This window comes from Oryctolagus cuniculus, chromosome 6, assembly GCF_964237555.1.
Source record: "Oryctolagus cuniculus chromosome 6, mOryCun1.1, whole genome shotgun sequence".
In the NCBI taxonomy this organism is placed as follows: domain Eukaryota; kingdom Metazoa; phylum Chordata; class Mammalia; order Lagomorpha; family Leporidae; genus Oryctolagus; species Oryctolagus cuniculus.
The window spans coordinates 27,832,398-27,858,790 of record NC_091437.1 but is presented as its reverse complement, the minus strand read 5'-3'; the positions used below and the strand labels follow the sequence as shown (position 1 = coordinate 27,858,790).

The 26,393-nt window shown below is 45.6% G+C and overlaps 1 non-coding gene across 1 annotated transcript; it reads right to left on the bottom strand.

Annotated features, from left to right (window-relative positions):
* Positions 1-3,230: 3,230 nt before the first annotated feature.
* LOC103347892 (uncharacterized) lies at positions 3,231-24,680 on the bottom strand. The gene is made up of 2 exons (XR_007918488.2): positions 24,551-24,680; positions 3,231-3,363 (listed from the first exon to the last, which is right to left on the bottom strand). It is a non-coding gene; the product is annotated as an uncharacterized protein (transcript).
* Positions 24,681-26,393: the final 1,713 nt, after the last annotated feature.

Genomic DNA, 26,393 nt, shown 5'->3' with positions numbered 1-26,393 from the left:
TCTTTAAATGGGTGGATTATATGGCCTGTGAATTATATCTCAATAAAGCAGTTACCAAAAAAGGTGGAGAGGGGAGAGATCATAACTATTTTCCTGTATTGCTTGGTCTCGTGACTTGCTTTGAACAGTGGAATATGGGGAAGTAATGCTGTGCCAGTTCTGGGCACAATCATCAAAAGCCTGGCAGCTTCCATTTCAGCCTTTCAGAAGCTTGTTGCCATGGAAAGCGGCTGAGGCTACTCTACCCACTGATGACAGACTGCATGCAGAGAGACACCTCATGGAAAAAAACCATGTGAGTGAGTCCATCTTGGACATCCCAGCCCCAGCCAGACTGAGAGCTGAATTGTCACACAAGTGACTCCAGGAGAGATCACATTAAGCAGAAGAACCTTCCATGCAACAGAGAATGATGAGAAATTTAAAAATCCAATATTGTATTAAGCCACTACACTTTTGGTATGTTCTACAACAGCCTAAGCACAACTCCTCTGAGCCTTAGGTTCTACCTCTGTAACATGGGACTGACACGACAGGGCTGCTGTGAGCCTACAGGCGTGCACTCTGGGAAGACTTAGTCCCACAAGCACCTGCTGCTTCTAATCACATGATTTCAAAAGGCTGGTTTCCTGAGAAAAACAAAAATGAGGTTTTTTTTTGGGGGGGGGGGGGCTACAATTTCTGAAAAATGAACAGATGATCCAAAAAGGTTCTGCTTAGCCATCTCTCCCACCTACCCACCCATTCATCACTTTTAGCCTGTAGTAATTATCAGATGTCAATTAAAAATGGCTAAAGTTCTCCTCTTTTTAAAATAAACTGTATAGCCTGTGTAGACATTAATAGAATGGAACACACTTGAAGTTCAGCACACAGAAATTATCTGCAGTACTAGATAAATCTAAAATCACCCAGCTGGGGCATCAAACTTCCACATAAAGTTCAGTCACACAACAAAACACATGGTCCTGACTGACAATCTCAAAAACAATGTCAAGAGCAAGGATTCATCCCTGAGTGAGCCTACACATTCACAGGGTCACATTCACACAAAGAGCCTGGACCCCAGACAAGAGAAAAACTTGACCATGTGACATCAGCTGCTCTATTTGGGTATACCATGGGTCCAGCTTATTAATAATTCACGGTCTAATGACAGAGTTACTCCTAGGTACAACCATAGGAAAAGGATGTTATATAGCTTGCAACTGCATTGTGAAATCATTTGTGACTGATAACACTAAAAGAGCCTTTTAATCCTAGAAAAATTAAGAAATGTTTTTCTATAAACAAGCTGACATCAGTACTTACATCAAAGGTCAGAAAGAGGAAAAATTTTTTATTTTCTGCACAAGGAGACAAAGTACACTGAATCTACGAAGCACTTAAACTAGACAACCTCAATAAAGTTCCAGACTTAATAAATGCTAGTCAGAGAGCTGGTATAAACAACACTGGCACTGAAATGTACAGAAAGACCAAGAGGGTTGTAGGTTAAAGTCTTAATACCAATTGGGCTGAATCTACTGGATAACCCAACACTATGTTGACTGTTTTTTATTCACTGATGTATAACATATAATAAAGAATAGAGATCATTAGTGTGCATCTTGAATAGTGTTTGTATCTAGAATAAGATATGGACCCCAGAAAGATCACTCCTAATCAATAACCAACCCCACCCTGACACACCCACTCCACAGGAAGAAGTAACCGCCATTCTGATCTCTATCACCATAGATTCTTTTGCCTGTTCTCGAAGTCTATACTAATGGAATCACAGAAAGTATTTGGTCGTTTCTATATGCTTTCATTCATTCTTCACAAGGTTACTTTGAGAAGCAGAAAACCCAGGAGCTAAGATTTATTTTCAGGAACTCACCCTATGAAGTTGCAGACTCGAATGCCAACTGCCCTGATCACACTGGTTACAATGCTGCACTCTACCAAGCAGGTGCTATAAAAACTGTAACAGCAAAGCAGAATCCTTCAAGATAAACCAAATCCTTTAAATGTACTCACATGTACTATACTCATTCAACAGGGCCTCTTATTTGACACTATGAAAACATCCTCTTAAACATATTTTTGTATCTTTACCTATTTGAAAGAGTTAAGCTATGGGAAAGTCTCCCAGAGGAAGCTAAAGGTCTTTGAATTTGGATGAATTTGAGTCAGCTGAGGAAAGGCAAGAGCAGGTACAACAGTACACCAATAAATCACAGGCACAGACTTTTAAGCCAAACTACCAGGCTGCTCCTCTGGGCTTTGCCACTTCAGCTAGGTGACCTTGTGTGAATTATTACTCCATACCCCAACTGCTTCACTGTAAAATGGGAATAAGCTCATAGAACTGTTGCAAGGATTAAATGTTAATGTATATAAAGCTCTTAAGAAACCACTTAGCACACAGTAAGCATTCAAAAAGAATTAACTACTTTAAAAAGCTGAAAGAGACACAGGAAAGCAGTCACACTGCAAATCACAGGGTAATAAAATCACCACCAAAACACCTAGCACAGTGCTTCTCAAGATGCAGACTGCTACTTGGTAAAAAGCAAGATAACATGCTTACATGTCACAGCAGCGCCAACTGCTCTAAAGGTTTCTGTGTGTTTGCTCTCACTTTCTGTATTTATCTCATCAGAGTCCAGTAATCAGTCACTGTTCATGGACTGGCATAACTTTAAAAACAACTTTGAGTAGCACTGTTCAGGCACACAAGGAGGACTCAGAAAACTGCTGAAAACCCAACTAGCAGGTTAAAGAGAATGATGAAAATATGTAGTAAAGAAAAACAACTCCACAGCAAGGCCAAGAGGATGACTTGAAGGTCAACAAGAAAACAGAAAACCCCAACAGGCTAAACCTGAAAAACCAAACTGGCTGTCAGAGTGAGGACCCGACTGGCACTTTCTCCACCAGTGCTTTAGGAGTAGCCTTAGGGAACATGTTGGCCAGAAAGTCATCAGTCCCAGGGGGGACAAGAAGCATGCAGGAATGAGGCAGAACTTGGGCCTCCTGAGTGCGAAGTCACCCTAAGCCATTACCAAACTTTGGGGACACTCACAACTCACAAAGGCTGCACAGTTTCCTCTCTGCTTAAGAAAACATGAAACATTTCCTTCGGCTGACAGAGTTGCACACACGCACACTCACATATTCAGACACATACCTGTGGTCTTAGGAGGCTCCTGAGGCCCGCCCTGCCAGCCGTACTGTGGGTATCCTTGGTAGGGGTATCCCTGAGGAGGGGGATAGGGCGCCCCCATAGGCCCCATTGGTTGTTGTGGATAAGGTGGGTATGGGGCTGTTGGACCAGGGCCCGGATATGGTGGAGGGTTTTCTGGGTTCATCAGGGACCTGCGCCAAAGAGACAAAGAGAATGAAAATTATGTACGTTTAACTTGTGGAAACTACTAGGAAAAAAATCTTGGAACCGGCATTTGGGATACCTGCCTCCCATACCAAAATACTGACTGGATTACCAGCTACTCTCTTCTGATCCAGCTCCCTGCTAATGTGCCTGAGAAGCAGCAGATGTTGGGATCAAGTATTGGAGTCCTTGCCACCCACATGGGAGACCCAGAAGGAGTTCCTGACTCCTATCTTCCGTCAGGCCCAGCCCGCAGCTGTTGTAGCCATTTGGGGAGTAAGATTCCCTTCTATGTCTGCCCCCTCTCTGTAACCCTGCCTTCCAAATAAATCTTATTTAAAAATCCTAACGCTGAGATCATCTACAAAATGCCTTAAAAGTATCCCAAGCTTCCTGCAAATCCCTTGCTCTGCCCACAATTAGCAATTGCCTTCTGTCTCCCCTACTAGAATACAGCCTGTGACAGCAGAGTTCAAGTCAGTTTTGGATCACTGCCATATTTCTAAAAGCCTCACATGGTGCCCGGCACTGGAAGACCCCCAAAGAAATGCACTGAAATTCTCTTCTTTGAAGTTTAAATTATCTGAAATGTCCAGCAGTGTGAGTGGGTGGTTTCCATATGGCAGAAAGTCTAACAGCACAAACTACGCATCAGATCAGTTGGAGCAGACCCACTACAGGAAGCCTCCAAAAAACAGGGCGGGACACAGAAGGGTCTTCTAACAAACAGCACTGCCAGCAATGACCAACCCAAGGTGGTAACCACAGCTGGCACCTGGGTGTTGGGGTGATTTGGGTATCTGCACCACAGCCACCATGCAGAACAAATGAACATAGCTGTTCACAGTGGATGCAGCGTGTATCCCGACTACCCAAGTTCCTGAGACCCTGAAGGGCTTACCAGGAACCATCACTTCTGTTTACAGGTTCCTGTCCTTGGCAGTTTGCCTTTTTTTTTTTTTTTTTTTTTTTTTTTTAGATTTATTTATTTTTTACTTGAAAGTCACAGTTACACAGAGAAGGAGAGGCAGAGAAAGAGATAGAGACAGAGGTCTTCCATCCGCTGGTTCACTCCTCAACTGGCCGCAATGGCCGGAGCTGTGTCAATCCAAAGCCAGGAGCTTCTCCTGGGTCTTCTTCCAGGTGCAGGGGCCCAAGGACTTGGGCCATCTTCTACTGCTTTCCCAGGCCATACCAGAGAGCTGGATTGGAAGTGGAGCAGCTGAGTATTGAATCAGCGCCCATATGGGATGCTGGCACTGTAGATGGCAGCTTTACCCTCTGTGCCACAGTGCTGGCCCCCAGCAGTTTGCTTCTGTGAGGGAGGCCACGCTACCTGCCCCCACACTCGTTAACCATTCTCTTGACTAGGCTCAGCACTTTGAGGACCAGCATCTTGTTTCCATCATCCACACAATCCAGACCAAAAAAGTGAACATATCATTACTGCAGAATGCAAAGTATATACTCTGCGGATGATTCACTTAAACAACCTGATGTGTTACATGCTGCCTTGAACCATTACCCATTTCCTACATTGCTATTTAACTCTTTACCTATTTGAGAGTCTTCTATCCCCAAATAAATAATAGAATCTCATACTCAAAATTTACTAGCTACATTATTAATTCTTTCGCATAACATACAATCAATAAATTCATAAGTGGCTTTATATGAAGAACAAAATAGTCATGAAGCATGGTTCCATAGAAAATCCGGATTAAAGCAACTGTGGGGCCTTGCTTGTTGTTGTGCACACAACAGCCATATTGCCTCTTGCTAACATTAGTCAGCTTCCGGTTGGTTATCCACCAGTTCTTCACGTGCTTCATGTAAAGCACATGCCATCCCAGTCATAGAGTGGGGCAAGTCTAAGCCAAACCAGCTCACCCTCTCCTTTCCACCACAGTGATTCAAGCAATCTAGGCCTAAGCCAGTTCCAAATGAGATCCTCTCGCCACTAAGACCAGCTATGAAGTGGTACAATGAGTAAAAATTCTCCTAACACATTCCCACCCAACTTTCCCTTGCACTTCACATAGGTACACACATTAACTGGCAAATTCATGGCCTACAAAACTGCTGTCAGGCCGTTTACAGAGAACAGCCAATTTTAAGATGAAATAGGCACTTCAGAAAGGCAGAGCAGAAAGAAGGAAATAATGAGGTTCTATATGGCTTTCTAACAGCTCATAAACCAAAGACTAGAGCCCAGGCTAAGCTAAATTACTTCTACAGAATCTCCATGGGCTGGTGCTATGGTGTAGTGGGTAAAGCCGCCACTTGCAGTGCCGGCATCCCATATGGGCACCAGTTCCAGTCCTGGCTGTTCCACTTCTGATTTAGCTCTCTGCTATGGCCTGGGAAAGCAGTAGAAGTCCTTGGGCCCCTGCACCAACGTGGGAGACCCAGAAGCAGCTCCTGGCTCCTGGCTTTGGATTGGTTCAGCTCTAGTCTTGTGGCCATCTGAGGAGTGAACCAGCAATGGAAGACCTCTCTGTAACTCTGCCTTTCATATAAATAAATATTTAAAAAAAAAAATCCAGTGCCAGGAAATAGTAGTAAGACAAGCTGAGGAAGTCCTTGCGAATGACATTCATCCAAACATACGCTTCTGCAGCGCTGACTCACAGCGCCTGACACTGGGCTAACCGGTGGGTATGGATATCAGCACAGCTCAAATCTTTTCCTCGGACAGCTGGCTGAAGAGATAAACCTAAGGACAGTGATTTTAAGTAAAGGGAGCACACAGCGTGCTGGGTAGGAGTAGGGCCTTAAACCCAGTACAGTGGGTGGCAGTGGAGAGAGATTCCCTTGAAATAGATGATTATAAATTCAAGCTTTAGGCCGGCGCCGCGGCTCACTAGGCTAATCTTCCGCCTTGCGGCGCTGGCACACCGGGTTCTAGTCCTGGTCGGGGCGCTGGATTCTGTCCTGGTGCCCCTCTTCCAGGCCAGCTCTCTGCTGTGGCCAGGGAAGGCAGTGGAGGATGGCCCAAGTGCTTGGGCCCTGCACCCCATGGGAGACCAGGATAAGTACCTGGCTCCTGCCATCGGATCAGTGTGGTGCACCGGCCGCAGCGCGCCGGCCGCGGCGGCCATTGGAGGGTGAACCAACGGCAAAAGGAAGACCTTTCTCTCTGTCTCTCTCACTGTCCACTCTGCCTGTCAAAAAATAAATAAATAAATAAAATAAAAATTCAAGCTTTATAACACAAAATCAGTATGTCTTGAGGGTCTGTAAGTTGATCACATGTGCATTCTGCTCTCTGTTTTATAGACTCCCTTATTTTTCCAGGGACTCAGAAAAGAACAAACTCCTTTCTCTTCTCTGATCTCTGGTCTTTGCCAACATGGCATCACACCCGGAACTGGGAATGGCCTTTTCCCTTATCCAGTGCAAATGTTTGTGGTAACCAACACTGCCATCATCACATGAATCTGTGCATAAGTAACTGCTGACCATCTCTATCAGAATGGCTGTGGAAAACCTAGATTTCAGAGTTAACATAGAAATCCGCCTGATTAACCCCCATATGGTCATTCTACTTTTTATTTTTAAATCACAGAAGTAGAACACAGCCATCTTAACTACAATGTCCTGAAATCCACTGGATGTGACCTCATTTCATGAAAACTGTGGTTTAATCTGATTGGACAATAAGACCCGACAGTAATGACCATTCAGTGTGGACACTGCTCTTCTAAGAGCAATGAGCAGTGAGGAGGAAAAAGAGTGCAGAGCATAAAGAACACAACTCATACCTCAAAGTTTCCCGACTTCCCTGCTGCAGCTGCCTGTGCTGATTAATCATGATTCTGTACAGCTCTCTCCCTGGGACCCTCAAAACTCTTCTTCCAAGTGTACATGTCCTCCTTCCTTATCCCTCAATCAGATTTTCCTTTCATTTTTGGTAGATACCTTTCTCTCTCTGCCTGCAGAAACATGTAGTGTCCAGAGGGGGAAATCCCATGTGCTATTTACAGGGGCACTTACAGAAAGCACAAACTATGTAAGGGCTCCAGCCACTGTGACCCCTCCCATACATCACTCTCTCCCTATGTTCCCAAGATAGACCGTCATCTTCGAAGAATAGATCTGGATCTATTTTCAGTTTCCTCTAAGCAAGAAAAAAAAATCCTAGTAAGAATAGCAAAAGTCATAGAAAGAACATTTGTGGCAGATCAAAGATCCTAGAGCTAGTATTGTAAACAGCTGGAGATCAAGTGTTTTTAAGAAGCAAACCAAAGTAAAAATAAATAAATAAGAATAAAAAGATTCCTAATAGTGATGCAAAATAGTACAGATTGCATAACAAAACCTAAACACAAGTGCTTTAAACCTGAATAATGATATTGAACACTGTGATGTGATGATTTTTCCCTTATAAATTTGGTCAAGTAAAATGTAAGCCTACTATATAATAAAGTGCTACACTAAAGATCGAATGAAAACAGCGGAAATCATAGCACTGAAGACAAATCAAAGCTCCAAAAGGATGGCTCAAGTACTGCAGCATCCAAGGTCCATCAACCTTATATTATAGCATATAATTATATAGCTTATATGATAGCATATAATGATATAGCTTATACTATAGCATATAATGAATATGCTATTCCACAATCCCATACAAGAGCCATGGGTTTGGCAGTCATTCCACCACACATCGAGAAGAGCAGAAATGATTCTTTGGGAAAGTGGCTCATGAAGATAGGACACTATAAAAGACCTCACGGAAGGAGAGATACAAGGACAAACAATATTTTTCAAAGCTATTATTTTTTAAAATCACAAGACACCTAGTAGTCAGACTGGCACTGACTCTGCACATTGGAGAATTTCCTTTGGAAAAATGAAATAATCTCAATGGAAAAATATTAGACACTAATACTTGGGGGAATGCCAAAGAAATGACTCATTTTTCAATCACCCCACAGTAAAGCTGGTGCATGCAAAACTTCTGAGCTTCTATTGCCTCATACAGAAACAAATGGCCAAAGATTATCAGACATTGGAGGAAAGCTTCCAAGATAAAAGACCAAAATAAAACAGGGTAAAGGAAAAAAAAAGAGTTAGTGTTAAATATATTATGGTGCATTTATGTTAGTTGTTTTTGTATTAATTTTTAATTTATGCTTATGGAGTACAACATAATATTGTGTAGGAAAATTTTTAAAGCTATATATCAGCATGATCCCAACTCTAAAATACTGACAAGCCAATCAATGTAACTCAGACAAACCTACCCAGTATAGTCATAATTTAATAGATAGGCACCATTGCACTTTAGAAAGGAAAAGGGAACCCTTTCCAACAGTGCCTGATCACCTGGATACCCTCATGTGTGGAGGGGAGCAAACTTTGATCCCCACCTTTGTACTTAAAAAAAAAAATTCATACTCATGACTTCAGCAGTATTTACCTTATAACCTAGCAACTCTACTCTTAGACATACAGTCATGCGTCACTTAACCATTATTGTGAGAAATATACGTCATTAGGCAATTCTTTTGTTGCGCAAACAAAGTGCACTTACACAAACTAAGACCACAATTCACTAGGTGACATGATCTTTCCTTAAAAAAAAAAATAAAAAAGATTTGTTGGCAGCCAGTGCTTTCTTAAAAAATTTATTAATTTGAAAGGTAGAGTGGGGGGGGGAGTGAGTGAGACAGAGAGAGAGAGAGAGAGAGAGAGAGAGAGAGAGAGAGAGGTAGAAAGGGAGGGAGGGAGGAAAGAAAGAGAAAGAGACTATCTTCCACAGCCTGGTTCTCTCCAAATGCCCACAACAGCCAGCACTAGGCCAGGCCAAGGCCAAGAGCCTGGTCCGCCAACCAGGTCTCCCACATGGGTGGGAGGGACCCAAGTATCTGGGCTGTCATCCACAGCCTTCTCAGGAGCATCAGCAGGAAGTGGGACTGGAAGCAGAGTGGTCAGGACCCTAACCAACACTTTAATTTGGGATGCAGGTGTCACAAGTGGTGGCTTCAGCTGCTGTGCCAGAATGCCTGCCCTGGTGATATCGTTTTATGGGACCACTGGGATATGTGGTCTGTTAGTGACTAAAGCACTGTTGTGCAACACACGTATATACTGATGTGAAAAGATATATACAAGGGTTTCCAAAGCTGCTTTATTTATAATACCCCAAACTGGAAATTATCTGAAAGCTCAGCAGAACAAATTATACTACACTTCTATAGGAGGAAATCAACTAGCTACAAAAGAGGAACCACTTCTACATGCAACAACATGGTTGAATCCCTGAGCCAGTGACAAGCAAATATGGACACAATCTCTGTACCTCAGGGATAATGGAAGTGCTCTATTTATTAGCTGAGTCATGTTTACATGAATACAAACTTAGTTGTATATTAAGATCTTCACATCTTACTCTAAGTTGTACTTACCTGTTGTACTAAGTTGTACAATATTTAGCTAGAAGGAAAAATATTCAGTTTTCCTTGGGTGCTGGAATGATGGGCAACATGAACTTACATATGTTTTCAAATTTTTTAATAAGAGAATCTATACAGTAAGAAAAAAACTGGATTTTCTTAAGGCTTGGATATTTTCATGCTTCCCACCTTTTTCAATGGCTAAAACACCTCCTTAGACCCCCTTCCCACTTCTGATACACTAGGTTTTCTTTCTACTGCTAACCTTGCCCTTTTTAAAAATATATTCTACATCTGCTCTTCACTGCTTTGTGTAGTTGTGATTATTTTTTGCTCAATTCCATACACTATTTAAATGTTTTCTTTCTGCTTCAAGGCAAGAAATTGCTTGGCTGGGTAGCAGGCTTGGGGTGAGAAAACAAAATTCCTTTTGTTACACACAGACCTCTCCACCTTGGAACCTTTCTTATTACCAAGCCTAAAGTCACCCTCATCCTTCTATCCTTAGATTGCTTTTTGGAAAACTGTTGAAATTGTCTTTAAAAGCAGGATCGCAGATCATACCCTACAGGCCTCTGTGTGTGTGTGTGTGTGTGTTTTAAAAAAAACTCTGACTAGCTGGCCTTTTAACAGGAACTTTGTAAACAGAGTGCTCTATATTCTAGGTCCCTCAAGTTTCCTTGAATCTCACTCATAATTTTGGGTACAGTTTGTTGGGTTAAGAAAAGCTTTAGAGGGATCGGCGCTGTGGCATAGTGGGTAAAGCATCCCAGCATCCCATATGGGCACTGGTTCGAGTCCTGACTGCTCCACTTCCAATCCACCTCCCTGCTTCAGATGAGCTCAACTCCAGCCGTTGCAGCCATTTGGGGAGTGAATCAGCAGATGGAAGATCTCTCTCTCTCTTTCTACCTCTGCCTCTGCCTCTATAACTCTGTCTTTCAAATAAATAAATAAATCTTGAAAAGAAAAGAAAAGCTTTAGAATTACTGGTTTTGTGTTGCCATATTATCTCCGGTTTTCATTAAACTTAACACTGACAGGGCCGGTGCGGTAACACAGCTGCTGCCTGCAGTGTTGTCATCCCATATGGGCACTAGTTCAAGTCCCAGTGGTTCCACTTCCAATCCAGCTCTCTGCTATGGCCTGGGAAAGCAGTAGAAGATGGCCCAACTCCTTGGGCCCCTGCATCCACATGAGAGACCCAGAAGAAGCTCCTGGTTCCTGGCTTTGGATCAGCACAGCTCCAGACATTGCGGCCAATTGGGGAGTGAACCAGCAGATGGAAGACCTCTATCACTGTCTCTCCTTCTCTCTCTGTGTAACTCTTTCAAATAAATAAATAAACCTTAAAAAAAAAATTTGACACTGACATGTTAGCTTATTCCATTCATGCAATCATTTGCTTGTTTCATAAATGCTTCCAGGAGCATTGACTATAACTCAGCACTCATGGTTCCAGGCACTACCAGGATAATGGAAGGCAAGAGACCTCCTTCAGACTGGTGAAAGAGACATTAACATCAGCAATTACACAACCAATCTAAGAGAAGCACAGGGCACTGTGAGCTCAAAGCAGAGACAACTCACTGGTCTGGGAAATCAGAGGAAGCTTCTAAAATCAAGTGATGATTACATTGAAAGCTAAGTGTAAATGGAAATTCAGATTATTCCAACATTCATACTATAATCAGAGGCAACAATCTGTGATAAGTCTCAGAGAAAGAAGAGAACATTTAAGGCACCAAACTGGTTCATTATGACTGAGGTCAAAGCGTCAGTTCATAAAAAGCCTTTCTAACAGCTGACTTTTAGGATCATTACATCTTCTTGTTCTGTAGTCATTCTCCACCTTTCAAAAAGATTCATGAACAACAGGAGTCACTGTGCACTTACTCCCCATGTAGGATCTCTGTCCTTAATGTGTTGTACTATGTGAATTAACAGTATAACTAGTACTCAAACAGTACTTTACACTTTGTGTTTCTGTATGGGTGCAAACTGTTGAAATCTTTACTTAGTATATACTAAATTGATCTTCTGTATATAAAGGTAATTGAAAATGAATCTTGATGTGAGTGGGATGGGAGAAGGAGTGGGAGATGGGATGGTTGAGGGAGGGAGGGAGGTTACGGGAGGAAAAAGCCACCGCAATCCAAAAGCTGTACTTTGGAAATTTATATTTATTAAATAAAAGTTTAAAAAATCATATAACTTTACTTACTACTGTTTGATGGAACATAGGTGAGCTTAATCATTCATTTGTTCAACAATATTTTTTTTTTTTTGACAGGCAGAGTGGACAGTGAGAGACAAAGAGAAAGGTCTTCCTTTCTTCCGTTGGTTCACCCCACAATGGCTGCTGCAGCCGGCACACCATGCTGATCTGAAGCCAGGAGCCAGATGCTTCCTCCTGGTCTCCCATGTGGGAGCAGAGCCCAAGGACTTGGGCCATCCTCCACTGCACTCCCGGGCCACAGCAGAGAGCTGGACTGGAAGAGGAGCAACCCAGACAGAATCCGGCACCTCGACCGGGACTAGAACCCAGGGTGCCGGCACTGCAGGCGGAGGATTAGCCTATTGAGCTGTGGTGCTGGCCTCAACAATACTGATTAAGTACTTAATGTCAACCCCAGAGCTGGAGAAAAGATAGAAAAAACTCTAGCTGGCTTGCTCCTCCCTTCTGTACTGCTATTAATTAAAATAAAACTGTCTTTCAGGGCCGGGGCTATGGCACAGTGGGTTAAAGCCCCAGCTTGCAGCGCTGGCATCCCATATGGGCACCGGTTCAGGTCCTGGCTACTCCTCTTCTGATCCAGCTCTCTGCGATGGCCTGGGAAAGCAGTAGAAGATGGCCCAACTCCTTGGGCCCCTGCACCCGCGTGGGAGACCTGCAAGAAGCTCCTGGTTCCTGGCTTCAGATCAGCTCAGCTCTGGCCACTGTGGTCATTTGGGGAGTGAATCAGTGGAATGGAAGATCTCTCTCTCTCTCTCTCCCTCTGGCTCTAACTCTCTCTGTAACTCTTTCAAATAAATAAAATAAATCTTAAATCTTTCCCACATGTCTGTTATTACCTTAGATGGTAAATTTGCAAGTTCTCCAAATTTCAAGGAAATTGTAAGGGTAGTTTGGCTGTGCAGACTAGGTAAAACTCACTTTGGGAGACCCAGAGGGCAGTCATCTCAAAGAGGTATATACTTTTATTGAAACTAAGGTGCAAGTAGAAGCCTGAACGACTCCCCAGTCAACAGTCACATATACATGCGAATGTGCAGCAGAGAGAAAAATGGATGGTCTCAAATCAAAATCCTAAACCCAAAGTAAAAAAGCAGGCATCACCAGCATGGTTGTTTAGCCTCGTGGTCAAGATGCCTGCATCACCTCTCTAAGTACCTCAGTTTGATACCCAGCTCTGGCTCTTGACTCCAGTTTCCTGCTAATACAGACCCTGAAAGGCAATAATGATGGCTCAAGTGACTGGGTTCCTGTCTCCTACAAGGGAGACCTCGATTGAGTTCTTGGCTTTCTTTACGTAGCCCAGACCAGTCAGTGCAGGCATTCGGGGAATCAACCAGCAGATAGGAGCTCTGTTTCTCTGCCCCTCAAATAACAAAAGAATTTTACAACAGGTTGCAGACATTCCAAAACTGTAAGTCTTTACCTGGGAATAATCTATTTCTGACACGAACAGCATAACACAGTAGCCTCAAGGGATTGCAACAACAGGGGTTTATTTTTTAAAAAATGGTAGCACGGTCCAGCATTGTGGAGCAGCAGGTTAAACTGATGCTTGCAACAATGGCATCCCATAGGAGAGTGTTGGTTCAAATGCCAGCTGCTTCACTTCTGATCCAGCTCCCTGCTAATTAACCTGGAAAGGTGTTAGATGGCTCCAGAACTTGGGCCCCTGCCACCCATGTGGATTTCCTGGATGGGGTTCTGGGCTCCAGGCTTCAGTCTAGACTAGCTCCAGCCCTTGCAGACAAGTAGGGAGTAAACCAGGGGATGGGAGATCTCTGTCTCTGTCACTCTGCCTGACAAGTAAATAAATAAATCTTAAAAAAAAAAAAAAAAGATAGCAGTGCTTCCAATAACGGTATACCAGGAGACCTCTGATAATTCATATAACATAGAGAAGACCTTTATTTTTATGACTTGCTCTCCAGTACATTTTACTCTATGTTGCCATTTCCTAAGTTGCTTTTGAGAATAAACTGGAAGAAGACAACCTGCCTTGTTACTCCACTGTTGTCCAAATACTGAGTCTGGTGCCAACCCCAAATATTATGAGCTATCCCCTCATTCATCATCTTTTGTTTGCCAGAGAATTTTACCAGGCCCCGAGCTATCCTCATATAATCAATGCATGAATGAGCCGTCGCCACGGCTAAATAGGCTAATCCTCCGCCTGCGGCGCCAGCACACCGGGTTCTAGTCCCGGTCGGGGCGCTGGATTCTGTCCCAGTTGCCCCTCTTCCAGGCCAGCTCTCTGCTGTGGCCAGGGAAGGCAGTGGAGGATGGCCCAAGGCCTGGGCCTTGTACCCCATGGGAGACCAGGAGAAGCACCTGGCTCCCACGTTTGGATCAGCTGTGGTGCGCCAGCTGTCGTGGCCATTGGAAGGTGAACCAACGGCAAAGGAAGACCTTTCTCTCTCTCTCTCACTGTCCACTCTGCCTGTCAAAATAAATAAATAAATAAATAAAAATCAATGCATGAATTAATAGTCAAGTATGCCTTTTATATTGACATGTTGGTTTGTGGCTTTAAAAAAGCCTCTCTGTGGAGTACAGAGCAACACACAGCTCAGATGTGGGACTCTTAAATGAACAAGGGCACGAAAGTGCGCATGGAAAACAAAAAATAGTAGTGGATCATCTGTCTCTGGAAGCCCTGGCCAAGAGTGATAAAAAGTTCAGAGATGGTCTTATATTATTTGCTTTTCTAACTGAGAAAATAGGGGGCTGAAACAAACCCTATAAACTACTTCACAGCAAGGCTTCCTAATGCCCTCTGCTCTAAGCCACTCTCCTCAACATTAAGATAATGCAGTATTCTCAACTTGCCCTGAGAGACTAGCTCAGGAACAGCAAAGTCCAAAGTCATATACTAATTACTCACGGTAGAGCAGAAGTATAAGAAAATATGGCTATAAAGCAATCTTACCTTCTTCCAACATTAAACTTAGTAGGTACTTTTTGAGATTTATTTATTTATTTTGAAAGAGTTACAGAGAAAGAGAGAGAAATCTTTCATCTGCTGGTTCACTCCACAGATGGCCAGTGCTGGAGCAGGCTGAAGCCAGGAGCTTTATCTGGGTCTCCCACGTGGGTGGCAGGGGCCCAAACACTTGGGCCATCTTGCAGTGCCACAAGCAGGCCATTAGCAGGAGGCTAGACCAGAAATAGAGCAGACAGGAGCCCAGCTGGGGCCCATATGGGAAGGCAGCATTGCAGGCAGTGGCTTTACCACAGCATCACAACATTCACTCCAGCAGGTGTATTTTCTCATTCTTTCAGACCTGGATACTTTCAGAGTGAATCCAGAAAAGTTAACTTCAACAAAGTTTAACATACTACCTATTCAATCTTTTTGCATTAAGCTTTTTCTACAAACTACTTCTGGCTGGATCCAGGACCTTTTTCTAAGACATAATATTTACTAGGCTGGCATTGTGGCATAGCAGGTTAAGCCACCACCTGTGAAAACAGCATTACATGAGTGCTGGTTTGAGTGGCTGCTCCACGCCTGTTCCAGATCCCTGGTAACATGCCTTAGAAAGCAAAAGAAGATGGCCCAAGTGACTGGATCCCTGCTACCCACGGGTTGCAGGCTCCTGACTTTGGCCAAACCAGCCCTGGCTACTGTGGCCATAAGGGAAGTGAACCAGCAGATGGAAGATCTCTGTCTCTCTCTGTAAATCTGTCTTTAAAATATATTTTTTAATTTACTAAACAATCTTTGGAAAAAATCATTACTGGATTTTATTTACCTGAAAATACCAGCATATACAAGGGCCTACCCTTAGTCACCTAGGCACTGGTATTCCATTCCTCCCCAGGGTTTAGAAGAAATATACTTTCTTTTTACAAATGATCCATGATTTTTTTTTCATAAACTTTCTAATAAGGACACAAAAATTTAAATTAAAACCTCAAATAAATAAAAACATTATTTTTTCAATCAGCAACCTACATTTAGGAATTCATTCTACAAATACATGATGCTACATTTAATAATAGTCCCAGCATACAAAAAAATCTTTATCCACACATGGGAATTAACAGTATTTGTTTGGGGCCAGTGCTGTGGTATAGTGAGCTAAGCTCCTCCCATGGCACCAGCATCCCAAATGGGAGCTGGTTCATGTCCTGGCTATTCCTTTTTCTATCCAGCTCTCTGCTATGGCCCAGAAAAGAACAGAGGATAACCCAAGTGTTTGGGCCCCTGTACCAATGTGGGAGCCCCAGAAGAAGCTCCTGGCTCCTGGCTTTGGATTGGCTCATCTCAAGTGGTTGCGGCCATTTTGGGAGTGAACCAGCAGATACTAGACCTTTCTCTCTGTCTTTCGCTCTCTCTCTGTAACTCTACATCTCAAATAAATAAATTTTTAAATAAATTAGTATTTGTTTAGAATTGCTACATAATATATACACAGACTATACATATATCCTAAATGTCCACCAATATGGGAATAGTTAAATGAATCATGGTATTTCCAAACCACAGAACTGCTGCTATGTGATCCTTAAGAAAAAATGAGATAGGGGCCAGCATTGTGGCATTGTGGGTAAAGCTGCTGCCTGTCACACCTGCACCTCATATGGGTACCACTTCGTGTCCCAGCTGTTCCACTTCTGATCCAGTTCCCTGCTAATGGCCTGGGAAAAGTAGTAGAAGATAGCCCAAGAGTCTGGGTCCATGCCAGCCACATCGGAGACCTAGATGCTTCTGGCTTCAATCTCACCCAGTGCTGGATATTAACTCCCATCTGGGGAGTCAACCAGTAGATCAAAGATCTCTCTCACTCTCTTTTTAACTCTTCCTTTTTTTTTTTTTTTTTAAAGATTTATTCGTTTATTTGAAAGTCAGAGTTACACAGAGAGGAGAGGTGGGGAGGGAGGGAGGGAGGGAGGGAGGGAGGGAGGGAAGGAGGGAGACAGAGAGAGAGGTCTTCCATCTGCCAGGTTCACTCCCCAATTGGCCACAATGGCCAGAGCCACCCTGATCCAACGCCAGGAGCTTCTTCCGGGTCTCTCACGTGGGTACAGGGGCCCAAGGACTTGGGCCAACTTCTACTACTTTCCTAAGCCATAGCAAAGAGCTGGCCTGAATGCTTGGGCCCCTGCACCACGTGGGAGACCTGGAAGAAGCTCCTGGCTCCAGATCGGCCCAGGTCCAGCCTCTGCAGCCTGACTTTTTTCTACATGTCACAGTTATCAAGCAAAACTAAAACCCTTGCTGATCATCTTTGGGAAAAGTTACATGACTTTTTAAAGGTTTATTTATTTATTTCCAAGGCAGAGCAACAGAGAGAGACACACACACACATAGGGTCAATCTTCCACTTACTGGTTCGCTCTCCAAATGACTGTAACAGCTAGGTTTGGGCCAGGCTGAAGCCAGGAACTCCATCTGGGTCTCTCACGTGGCTGACAGGGCTCAAGTAATTGGATCATTCACTGTCTTTCTAGAAGCATGACAGGGAGCTTGATAGGAAGTGAAACAGCTGGGACTCCAACCAGTACTCTGATACCAGATGGCAGTGTGGCAAGCAGTGGCTTAATCCACTGCACCACAAAGCCAGTCCTGTCCCATGACTTTTAGGAGGAAATAATGCATTTCTTAACTCACTGAGCAGTAAAGCCATGTTTTTAGATGCTTTCCAAAACCACACTACTATGCTGGGAACAGAATTTGTTCTAGTTGTCACCTGAAAAGAAACTCAGCTCTAAGACAGGATCCACAGGTGCAAGTAGTCCATGGTCCAGGTCAACCTCACCATGGGTCCCTTCTCCTGCTTTCATTCATCACATACAGTCCTCTGGAAAAATATGCCTCGATGCAGGACTCATCTCAGCTTCTAGAAGTCTCCAAGGGAAGACTTCTAGACTTGCCAGCCTCACGCAAGGACTCAGCTCAAGGACTGTGGGCAGTCCTCTGACAGCCAGTGGAGAAGGGAAGGTCAGCTCCAGAACAAAGACTGGGGACCTCTGAATTACATCTAGTCACTGGCACACCCAGGACAGCACAGTAGCTCAAAGTTCAAAAAATCAGCCCTCAAAGTGAGAAGACGGAGCAAATGAGGCCCAGGAAGAAAGGATCAAAAGAGGGCTGCAGTGAACAGAAGGGAAACAGCAAGAGAAAAGCTGCTAACACAAGAAGTGAGCTGGGGAAATGAAGGGAGATGTTAGGAGGGGGGCGGGGAGAGGAGAAGAAAAGAAAAATAAAGGAAGGAAGGAGGGAAGGAAGAAGAGGAGGAGGAGGAGGAAGGAGGGAGAATTCCACCCCTGCTCAGTTGAGAGGACACACTATAAAGGGATAGGTGTATCCCTCCCAATGAGCCTGGCATGGCCACTTCCCAGGCCAGGTCTCCCACCAGCCAAGCCCCAGAAAGCCAGGATCTGCCTGCCTCCTAGGGCATTAGATTAGGCTTGTGGGCAAATGGAAACCTAGCAGGCTTAGGAAAAGGCCTGCACAGGTTAGCACGCTTCACTCCACTGTGACCTCCTGACCCTCTGAGGGAGCAGCAGCCCAGCCAGTACTTCGGGGATGGCGGTGAGCAGGCAGCAGCCAATCCTCCTTCCAATCAGCAAGCACCACTGGGGCCTGCCATGCACAGCACCCCAAAAGACCACACAACCCCAGGCAGCTCACCTCTCTCTCTTCTGTTTACACTGGATTTTTAAAGGAAAAGGCTTTATGGACAATGATTAGGAAACACAAACACTATAGATAATTTCGTATTTCTGCCATGCATAACATCTACAGAAAGGCCTCCACTGTGAAAAAACAAGGGCTCAAAGTAGTTCAGCATACTTAAGAGTTTAAAAAAAAAAAATCACCTCTCTTTAGAGAAAATTCGTTTCCCAGGATTGCACTGGCACAGAAAGAACACTGTAACATGGCATCAATGAAGGCAGGCCTCTGGCAAAGGGCCTAGAATTTAATATAGTTCCCAGTCTCACCACCACTCAGCCTGATTTTGGCAAACTTTGTATCAAAACACCAGTGGTTTTGCATTGCACTTATTTCTGGTTAGCGCTTAGATTCTTCATTCTGTGGCCTTTCTAGATTCTGTAATAGAGCAATGTGAATTTTAGGACAGGATTTACAGGACTCTCCAAAGGCCTGCCTACCCCAAACCACTCCTATCACTCAACCACAGTCGCCTGTAAAACTCACTATTAGTGACTCACATTTCTGAATGAAATCAAACACGTACCATGATTTGAGGAATAAGTATTAAAAAACTACATTTTAATAGCCATGTCTTTTTACATTTACCTTCTATTTGTAGCGGGTAATACAGTAATTTTCAATTTAAGGCAATGATACAATGCTTCTTTTAAATACTTTTTTGAGTTTTTTTTAAAAGGTCAGCTTAAAGAAAAATGTTGGTTAAATAACACTACAGATGGCATAGAGACAAGACAAAAATGGTGCACATGGGACACAAAGTGTAAAAAACACCAGGGTTTCCACCCCCTCACTGGTAATTCTCATATCACCACCAACAGACAATAAAGATCACCAAGAATTAGTCCAACAGAGTCAGCCAAGCCACAGGGATGCAGAAACTGGGAACAGATACCTGACTGGCTTTAGAAAAGTGTTTTGTTGGGAAGGAAAGGCTGGGGCTGGGAAGGCAGAGGAAGACAGAGTCTGAAGTATTCAGGAAGCAAGTGGCAGAAGGAAAGCACAAGTATAAGGCTTAACGATAAGGACTCAGGAGATACGCACATTCCTACAGACGTCCCCTCCTTCACATTTCTTCTCCCCATTCATCCTGACACTGAAAGCTGACTGGCAAAGCACTGTGTGCAGCATTAAAATTTATGTTGCAGGACTGGCACTGTGACACAGCAGGTTCTGCCATCAGTTGTGAAGCATGCAATCCATATCTGAGTGCTGGGTGGAGTCCCAGCTGCTCCACTTCTGATCTAGCTTCCTGCTGATGCACCAGGGAAGTTTGCAAAAGATGGTCAGCGTTGCGCTCTGTGTGTGCGTGTGTGTGTCTGTGTGTGTCTCCCTCTCTCTGTACTCTTTTAAAAAATAGCTGGAGCCGTGTCTCAATAGGCTAATCCTCCGCCTTGCGGCGCCGGCACCCCAGGTTCTAGTCCCGGTCGGGGTGCCAGATTCTGTCCCGGTTGCCCCTCTTCCAGGCCAGCTCTCTGCTGTGGCCCGGGAGTGCAGTGGAGGATGGCCCAAGTCCTTGGGCCCTGCACCCCATGGGAGACCAGGAGAAGCACCTGGCTCCTGCCTTCGGATCAGTGTGGTGCGCCGGCCGCAGCGCGCCAGCCGTGGCGGCCATTAGCGGGTGAACCAACGGCAAAGGAAGACCTTTCTCTCTCACTGTCCACTCTGCCTGTTAAATAAATAAATAAATAAATATGGCAGAAGTCTAGCATCTGTTTGCTATCTCTACCATTTACTGAACACTGATCTTGTCTATGTGGTTTTCAGTTATGATGTGTTTTCTGGGCCAAAGCTCTCTAGCACGAATCATATGGAACTAGATCCCTGCCCCCTCCCCTCTCCCCACCATGACTACCAACACTCCCTTAAGCCAAAAAAATCTAAGTCCCCCCTTGTTTATGGTAAAGTCATCACACTAGTTTGTTGCCCAGACACTGGAGTCAAACAATTTGTCTCGCTTGCTTTAGATGTGAGACTCATCCAGTTTTCTAGACCTGGCTTTGAGTATGAGACTAGTACAGACGTTCCTCTGCTTACAATGAAATTTTGTCCCAACAAACCTAAGGTAAATTTACAATATCGTAAGACAAAGGTACACTGAATACACCTAACCTGGAGCTAGGTGTTTAGCACAGTGGTTAAGATGCCTGCAACAAGGGCCAGCACTGTGGCACAGCAGGTTAAACCCCAGCCTGCAGCACTGACATCCCATATGGGCTCCAGTTCAAGTCCCAGTTGCTCCACTTCCAATCCAGTTCCCTGCTCAAATAAATAAATCTTAAAAAAAAAGAAATGCCTGCATCCCATATCAGAGTGCCTGAATTTGAGCCCCAGTTACCCCTGACAAAGCAACTTCCTGTTAATACACATCCTGGAGAGGCAGAAGTGAGGGCTCAAGTGTGTGGGTTCCTGCCACTCAAGTGGGAGACCTGGACTCAGTTCCAGACTCTTGGCTTCAGCCTGGCCCAGCTCTGGCTCTTGCAGGCATTTGGGGAGTAAACCAACAGATGGAAAATCTCTTTCAAACAAACAAATAAATAATTCTAAAAAAAAAAAAAGGAATATCATAGTCTATCCTAGTAATCTTAAACATGCTCAGAACACTTCATTTTCTTACAGTAGGGCAAAATCACCTAATACAAAGCCCATTTTATAGTTAAGTGTTGAATATCATGTTAACTTACTGAATACTTTTTTTTTAATGATTTATTTATTTACTTCAATATCAGAGTTAGAGAAAGAGAAAGAGAGAGAGAGAAAGAGAAAGAGAAAGAGAGATCGATCTTCATCTTCTGGTTCACTCCCAGATGGCCATAATGGCTAGGCCAAAGCTAGTTTTATCCAGGTCTTTCACATGGCTGACAGGGGCCCAGATATTTGGGCCATCTTCCACTGATTTTCCCAGGCCAACAGCAGGGAGCTGGATCAGAAGTGGAGCAGCTGGGACATGAACTAGTACCCAAGCAGGATGCTACTGTCACAAGAGGTGGCTTTACCTACTATACCACAACACTGGCCCTCACGAATAATGTACTTAAAGTTTCAAACAGAATGGTTGTACAGATAAGGCTTCTGTACCCCTATAAAGTTGAAAAGCCCTACAATGAAGTACTGTAAATGGTGGACTGTCTGTTCTAATATTCTACAAATTTCTCCTAAAAACTAGGAGGACATCATTCCAAGCTCACTTCATTCTGAACAGCCCTTTCTGTTTACTGCCCAAAGTGGTGTGAACCTTTTTGGTTGTGCGAGGCTGTGAGAACAGCCCATGTCTAAGTCTCTGCCTCTGTACTGCTGCCTTTTAATTGCTGACTCCCATCTCACAGCCAAGCCAATTAGTAGCCTTGGCCAAATGACAGGAGCTTGGAGGTCTGGCGCACAGCACTCAGCTCACCCTGAGGTAAACAGAAGCTTCTTTTAAAATTTCTCTCCAGTGACAGAGTCATTCCCAGCTAGCGCATGTCAGAAGTGTAAGGCATGGGTGTTGTAGCTCCACGGAGTCCCTGGGCACATCAGCCAGCACCTGAATCTCTACTAGACTTTGCAGCAAGCTGCTGGCCTGGCCTAGGATAGGGAAATTGAAAGCACTAACTATTTCACTCCAATTCAATACTATTATCCACTTGTCTCCTTCAGGCTTAACTCACTTCTCTGAGGCTGAGACTTTCCCGCAACACTCTTGCTGTTAAAATGATGCTGGGTTGAAGGAGGCTAGTCCCACAGCCTCCCACACGCATTCTAAAAGCCAAGACAGGTGCACAGACAGTGAAAGAATAAAGGGTAATGAAGAATCTGAGCTTATTTACACATGAAATACAAACACGTACTTAGCCTCAGGCCTCCCACTCTTGATTACAGACTGGTAACCAAGCCCACATACTCCAGGGGAAAAAAAAGAGCAGAAAGGCCTTAGACTTTGAACAAGGCTTTCACAAAAGCTTACACTTCCATTTTGTGTATTTCACTATATATTAAAATATACTATTCATCCAAGAACGAAAATATGCTATTTTAGAAGAGCTCAAATTTCCTCTAAGTCTCTCCTTAATTCTCCTTGGAATCTCTGTGAAGGGGGCACTGGTCATTATTTGGTTCAAGGTTGAGGAATGTTTCTGTGCCAAGAAAGGAGCGCATTGCCCAGGGCCTTGGGTGACAAAGGCTTGGCCACAGCCTGCCTGCCTCTTACCTCTGCCCAGTTCCCCTTAAGGAGCAGCATTTCTGCTAAAGGCTAGCCCAGTGTTTATCATGGTTTCTGTTTAGGTAAACACAATTTTTTTTTTTTCTTTCCTTACAGGGAAGTCTTAAATTCTCTACCAATGGGAAGACTTGTGGGGGTAGGAGGGGTGAACGAAAACGGAAAATTTCCAAAAACTCTTGGCCTACTTAACCGCCCTGACAGCACATATTATTGTGTCTGGGGGAGGAAGGGGTGGACTCTTTCCCAGGGAAGCTTAATTAGTTGGCCAGTTCAAATACAAAAACGGCTTAGAAAATGGTTAACAGTTTCAAAAACAATGTGGCCAAGACATCTCATTTCCAGTGATTCTTAATCTGAACAGGTTCCTTCAAAGTGCCTTAAAAATTACTGTCCTATATCCAGCCCTACAGGAATCCAGAGCGGGGACTCCTGGGGCCTCCTTTCCAGAGGACTTCGCTCTTCTGACGGCAAGCTTGCTTTCCCAGGCCCCACGACTTTGGATCCCTTGAGAGGCTTCCACACTCCCGAACAAGCCAGCTGTGTCCACCCTCCAGAGCTCTTAGCAATTCCCTAAACTGTCTTTTAATGTACAGGATCCCAGGAGGTCCAATTCTGTTTTCTGGAGTCAAACAAAGACAAAACCTGTTGGTGGGAAGGTTCATCCATCTCACTTCCTCCCAGACAACAGAAGTGGCTCAATTTCAGAATGAAATGGGTCGGTGTGTGGCTACTTTTTGGTGACAGCATCAATAGACTTCAGAGCTTGGAAAAATCCAGAGTCACCAAAACCTTCCTCAGATATAAAAAAGCATCTTTTTCTGCTGCTCACGAAACGGTCAATTAACCTCACGCATTACACCGAGAAGCCCACTAGGGGCTGGAGATCTTTGTTCCACAGCTAACAACAGAAGGAAACTTCTTTCAGATTACCCAGGGCCCCAGATTCACGGTCTGAGTGCAACTCTCCTTCGTAACTTCCTTCCACTAAACCTCCTAACAGTCTCCAGTCTCCTGGGGTTTGGATTTCACCCTAGGGAGAGGCAGTGTTTGTGAGGCAGGCAAACCTCTCAAGAGCCAGAACTATCGACATTACCACCTCCTCGCAGACTGACGGAAGCCCAGCCCCCAGCTGGTCATTAAATCCAGTCAAATGAGATCCATGAAAATGCGCTGCTGTGGGCTGTGCCCTTTCTCCTACAAGAAGGAGTCTTTAAAACCTGTTAACAATGGCTGAGGTGTTACCGCACCTGGTTGCCCGTGCCCCCACCCTGTCTGTTATCAATATTTCATAAGCACGGTTCCAAGAATGCTATTAGACAAGAGTTCAAGTGTTGTCACCTCTTTTCCGGATTGTCACATCAACTTCCTCAGCGTCCCCCCAGCCCGCTTCCCGCCGCCGTTTCAATGGCTCCCCGCGGCACAGGCTGCCTCAGCTGGGCACTCAGCAGTTTTTCCCAATCGGCGCTAACATAATTCTCCGAACTTTCCCCACACCGCCGCAGCACGAAGTCCAATCAGTTACCAAACCGTTTTCCTTCTACCCCAGCGCAAGGCGCCTGGCCCCTTCCCTCCCCCGACTCCTCCAGCTCCGTCCCCCCCGCCCCCCCCCCCCGCCCGAGGTTGACTCCCACCCCTCCGGACGGCGCTCAGATTTCACCTCCCCCAACAGGTCTACTCGGATCCCGGTCTTCGCTCGCAACAGCTGCCAGGATCCCTCCGCTCGCAACGCCTTCTCGTCCACCCCAGGCCACCGAGAACCCGGTTCTGCTCCCCGAGGCCAGTCCGTCCCCGCCCCCCCGGCTCCCTCTCGGCCTCCTACCCCCAGCAGGCCCAGCTTGGAGCACTTACAGCAACGCCTGGGAAACCGCAGCCCAAGCCTCCCCCGGACGTCTCCCGAGACCGGGTGGGGCGAATCCCGCTCCGAGCCCGCCGAGTCCTCCCGACGCGAGACCCGCAGGAACCCGGAGCCCCTCAGCCCACCGCGGAGAGCCCCAGAACAGTCGTGGGCCGCCCGGTGGGCACAGGGCAGGCTGCCGCCGGGTCCCTCAGCAAGGACCGCGCGCCTCAGCCGGAGCCCCCGCCCCAGCGCCCGCCGGCTCTCGGGGCGCCCTCTGAGGAGCAGCAGCCCGAGACGCGCCGTGTCCGCGCCTCGCCCCTCCCTCGTCCGGGTTTGGCTGGGCCCGGGTCCGCCGCGCCTCACCTCTCCTCTCTTTCAGCTGGCCGGGCACCTGAGGAGACCGTGCGAGACGGCACTGAACGCACAGCACCTGCCGCTCGCTGGTGAAGAGCCGCCGCTCGTCTGACGTCACGGCCGCCCGGAGCGCTGCGAGCCCCGAGTCACCTGATCACCCTGGCAACGCGCGCGGGGCGGGGCGAGGCGTGGGGCGGTGTCACAGCACAAGCCCCGCCCCCGGCCGCCGGGCGCCCTGGGGAATGCTCAGCGGCTGTCAGCGCCGCAGGAACGCCAGATTGTCTCTGGCTTCGCTGCCCTGGCGTCGGAGCTGCGACGGAAACCGAGATTCCAACAGGCACGCCCCTCAGGTTGGATCGGTTCTTTGCCGGTGCCCGGAAGGCAGCGCCTGTGTCCCTGCGGGGCCCGACCAGTGCGTGGCTCGCAGACCGTGTGCTCTAACGCTACGCCTACATCTCTGTGACTCTCCAGTCTTCCCAGATAGATCGGCGGCTTCACAGTGAAATTTTAACTCCCCAGGGTGGCCTCGCTGTGCGGGCCAGTGCCTACCTCCGGCCTTCCCTTCCTGCCGAGATCCAGCTGTTTTACTCCCCTACTCCCTGCACCGCTGCGAAGTTTTCATGTATGTTGTCTTTCCCTCTCAGAATGTGGGATCTTGGATCAGAAAGCTACTTTAATACCAGCACTGGATGCCAGGCAATGGACAATGCCAGGCTGGTAGAGACATGACCCTGGAGGTCAGTGTATGGGCAGTGTGTCTGATAGGTACCACTTGTGCTGTTTATTATTTAAGTGGAACTTTTTGACTTGTATACATTTATTTTTAAAAAAGAAATAGCATAGGAGCCAGGACTTTGGCATAGCAGGTAAAGGCATTGCCTGCAGTGCCGGCGTCCCATGTGGGCACCAGTTTGAGTCTTGGCTACTCCACTTTTGATTCAGTTTCCTGCTAATGTGCTTGGGAAAGCAGTGGATCTTGGCCCAAGTCCTTGGGCCCCTGCACCCACATGGGAGACCTGGAGGAAGCTCCAGGCCCCTGGCTTTGAATGGGCCCAGGTCCAGCCACTGCAGCCATTTGGGGAGTGAACAAGCAGATGGAAGGCCTCTCTCTCTTTCTCTCTCTCTCTTTCTCTCTGCCTCTGCCTTTGCCTCTCTGTAACTTGGCCTTTCAAATAAATAAATAAATCTTTAAAAATAGCATATAAATGGGAAAGAAGACAGTTATGAAGAAGTTGTGTGGAGAAGAATCATGGCTTTGGACGGAAGGAGCCATATGTCAAGTGGCGGAAAGAGATTGAAACTGCGAGCC